This window comes from Aquarana catesbeiana, linkage group LG12 (genome assembly GCF_042186555.1).
Source record: "Aquarana catesbeiana isolate 2022-GZ linkage group LG12, ASM4218655v1, whole genome shotgun sequence".
NCBI lineage: Eukaryota > Metazoa > Chordata > Amphibia > Anura > Ranidae > Aquarana > Aquarana catesbeiana.
In genome coordinates this window covers 225,622,163-225,626,798 of record NC_133335.1, presented here as the reverse complement: position 1 = coordinate 225,626,798, position 4,636 = coordinate 225,622,163, and positions in this window count along the sequence as shown.

Here is a 4,636-nt window from a genome sequence, read left to right as displayed (position 1 = left end):
CCTTGGGTGAGGGTATGAAACAGCCCCCCCCGCAGTGCCAGGGGTGAGAGCTTGTAGAGCAATTCTTTCCATGATGATTGGGCAGGACAGAGCCTAGGAGAGACCCTCCAACAGAGCGCTAGGTGGGCACTAATGGAGGCAGGAAGGTGGAAAGAGGGGGGTAGGTCCGAGCATGGGGAGATTAGAGGAGGGAGGGGGGTCAGGTAGGCAGTATATGGCCTCAATATCTCTAATGATGGACCCACTTAGCCCGATTCAGAATTTGGGGTGATTATGGTAAAATAAACTGATTTGTGACCCTCGATCTGTAACAGACAGACGATAGCTGGGAATTGGGGTACATGAATGTATGTAGCTCAGAATTCGGACTCCTGTAAAAGGAATTGTATTATTTCAGTTGTTATCACGGGACTGGAAATATGTAGTATAGGCATTGAAAAGATCATGTGGCCCTAAACTGCTGTCATTGAGGGGCCCAGTCTTGCACCCTCCCCTTGGCATATGGCCCTGAATATGCCCCCTTATATTGTATTATTGAGTTCTTTAGGGTGCAATGACATGTCGTCTGCACAGGAGCTGCAATACTTGATAATAGTGGAGCCCCCAATCCACAAGGCAGAACTAAACTCTGATCAAATAAATATAACACTGCAAACAGTTTACCTGTAAAATGAGTACTGTGCATCCAGCAAACACTGCTCCGCTTGCACCTCTCCATACCATTACTGAGGGTCAGGCTGGGGATCCCCTCACTCCTCTCACAGAGCTCTCCTGATGTCTTTGCACAGCACTGAAATCTCCAAGTTCCCCCCCAATCTGCACTGCTTCCAATAATCTGCTGTCAGTGCCATCAGCTGCTGGAGCTGCTGAAGTCCTGCTCTGTGCTGCAGTGACACCTAGTGTCCAAAATGCAGAATGCAGAGACTGCCCCACCTGTCAGTCTGTACACATTCTGACCCCTGTGGGGATTGTGATAGGTCACAGTCCAGCTTGAGGGGTCAGAGTTCAGGTTGGGGGGTCACAGTCCAGGTTGGGGGGGGTCACAGTCCAGGTTGGGGGGTCACAGTCCAGGTTGGGGGGGTCACAGTCCAGGTTGGGGGGGTCACAGTTTAGGTTGGGGGGTCACAGTTCAGGTTGGGGGGTCATGGTCCAGGTTGGGGGTCACAGTTCAGGTTGGGTGTCACAGTCCAGGTTGGGGGGGTCACAGTCCAGGTTGGATGGTCACAGTCCAGATTGGGGGGTCACGGTCCAGGTTGGGGGTCACAGTTTAGGTTGGGGGTCACGGTCCAGGTTGGGGGGTCACGGTCCAGGTTGGGGGTCACAGTTCAGGTTGGGGGTCACAGTCCAGGTTGGGGGGTCACAGTTCAGGTGGGGGGTCACAGTCCAGGTTGGGGGGTCACGGTCCAGGTTGGGGGTCACAGTTCAGGTTGGGGGTCACAGTCCAGGTTGGGGGTCACAGTTCAGGTTGGGGATCACAGTCCAGGTTGGGGGGGTCACAGTCCAGGTTGGATGGTCACAGTCCATATTGGGGGGTCACGGTCCAGGTTGGGGGGTCATGGTCCAGGTTGGGGGTCACAGTTTAGGTTGGGGGTCACGGTCCAGGTTGGGGGGTCACGGTCCAGGTTGGGGGTCACAGTTCAGGTTGGGGGTCACAGTCCAGGTTGGGGGGTCACAGTTCAGGTGGGGGGTCACAGTCCAGGTTGGGGGGTCACGGTCCAGGTTGGGGGTCACAGTTCAGGTTGGGGGTCACGGTCCAGGTTGGGGGTCACAGTTCAGGTTGGGGGTCACAGTTCAGGTTGGGGGGTCACAGTCCAGGTTGGGGGGTCACAGTTCAGGTTGAGGGTCACAGTCCAGGTTGGGGGGTCACAGTTCAGGTTGGGGGTCACAGTTCAAGTTGGGGGGGTGACAGTCCAGGTTGGGGGTCACAGTCCTGGTTGGTGGGTCACAGTCCAGGTTGGGGGTCACAGTCCAGGTTGGGGGTCACAGTCCCGGTTGGGGGGTCTTAGTCCAGGTTGGGGGTCACTGTGACATTTTATTTTAAATATAGGATATTAAAGTGACATAAAACCCCAAAGCAACCTTTCGGACAATGGGGTAAAACAATGGTTACAGTTCCATAGTATTACTGAGCTGCTTCATTTCCTAATTCGAATGGCCTTGAAACAATCAACTTTTTATTCCAGTGTTGCATTATAAAGTTGCCGTAAATATTAATCAATCCTTGGGGAAGGGGGTATGGGGGGCTGGGGGGTGAGGGGCACAAAGTTGGCGGTCAACAACAACCGTGATACAGCCAGGTATCCTGGTGGTCACAGCCCACCTTTAGCAGGTAGTCATGCTTTGCCGACATGAATATCTCCATTACTGAGAGGGGCACCAAGTCCAAAAGCTGGGATGGCATGTGCCAGGAAGTTCTGGTTACCTGTGTATCCTCTTCATACTGACCCAGCTCACTTCTCCTCTGGAGTTTTACCTGCACAGGTACACAGGACAGGTGTTCCCACTTCTCTGGCACAATCCCTGTTCCAGGTCTGTGGCTCAGTATGGTCCAGCAAAGGGATTCTACAACTCACGGGCAGAGTTCTTTGCCCACTGTAGGAGCACAGCTCTAACTTTGAAGACACATCACTATTATTATCATTATTATTATTATTATTATTGTTGGTATTATAAAAATAATAACAAATAATAATTCTAGTATAAGACCTCATGCACACTGAACCTTTTCGGATGTTTTTACAGCTGCTGTTTTTAACTTCAGATGTTTTTTTTTCTACAGTCAATGAACTCTCCAGCATGTAATCCTAGGTGTCCATGCAACACATTGGCTGTTATCAATTGTTTTTGGCTGGGGCGTTTTTTGGCGGTAAAAAAACCCCCAAAAGTAGTGGGTTCTGAGAGGATTTTTCAGCTGTAAAAATGCTCTAACGTCAAAAAACACCAAAAAAATGCTCAAAAACTTGGCTCACCAGCGTTTTTTTTTTACTTTTTTGAAACCATTAAAAAAAAAAAAAAAAAAAGCTTAAAAACACTAACGCTAAAAAAAAAAAAAAAAAAAAAAAAAAAAGCTATTGCAAAAACGGTGAAAAACTTTGAAAAACTCACTGCAAAGCTACTGGTGTTTTTATAACGTTATTACAACGTCCAGTGTGCATGAGGCCTAATTATTATTATTGTAATTGTTTTTTTATAATAAAAATACTGTAATAATAATAATAATTCTAATTAATATTGTTTTATTGTTGCTGTTGTTGTTATAATAAAAACAATAACAATGGCAATAATAAAAATAATAATAATAACAACAAAACTATAATAGCATTATTATTGTTGTTGTTGGTATAATAAAAATCATAACAGTGATAATAATAATAATAATTCTAATTAATATTGTTTTATTGTTGCTGTTGTTGTTATAATAAAAACAATAACAATGGCAATAATAAAAATAATAATAATAACAACAAAACTATAATAGCATTATTATTGTTGTTGTTGGTATAATAAAAATCATAACAGTGATAATAATAATAATAAACAAATCAGTAGTAATAATAATAACAATAATCATAATGCTATTATTATTATTGCTGTTGTTATAATAAAAATAATAACAGTAATAATAATATTCATAATTATATTATTGGTATTATTGTTGTTCTTATAATAAACTATTGTTGTTGTTTTTGTAATAAAAATAATAACAGTAATACTAATACTAATAAATAATAATAATTCCTATTAATATTGTTATTATTGTTGTTGTTATAATAAAAACAATAACAAAGGCAATAATAATACCAACAAAAAATATATTATTATTGTTATTATTAATAATAATAATAATAATAGTAATTCTATTATTAGCAGTAGTAGTATTACTATTGTCGCTGTTATAATAAAAATAATAACAGTGGTAATAATAATAATAATAATAAATATTATTGTTATTGCCATTATATTATAATTGTTATTGTTATGCTCATTGTTTTTAATACTTGACCAAGTGTAAAAAATTAGTCTACATTTGATTGCATTCAGGACTTGATAAAAATATCCGCCGGCTCTACTTAAATAAATAATTATGTTTGTGAATCCTTCTTCCAGGTAGGTGGCTCATAGGGGTTCTGCCTACCATCTTTGTCCCGTAGGTGCACACCTCTTTCTTGAGGACACATTATTATAAATGTTAATGTTATTATTGTAATACTAATAATAATACCATTATCATTTCTATTTTTATCTATTTTTATTGTTGTTATAAATCTAATTTTTTTTGTTTGTTGACCTGATAAAAAAAAACTAAAAACAAAAAAATACAAAACATGTATAATGAAAGAAAAAATGGGTAGACTCGATGGACCATATTTTCTTTTTTCTGCTGTCACTTTTCTATGTCTCTATGTTAACAAAATAGTTTACATTTTATTACATTTGGAACCAGATAAGGACAAACCACCCACTGGCTCTACTTAACAAAAAAAAATATTTTTGTGAAAATTTCTCTCACAGAATCGATATTCCAGGTTGGTGGCTCACTAAAGCCCTACAGGGGGTTCTTCCCCCTCACATGCAGAGTCCTTCTTTGCCCACAGTAGGTGCACACCTTTTTCTTGACCACACATTACTATTAATG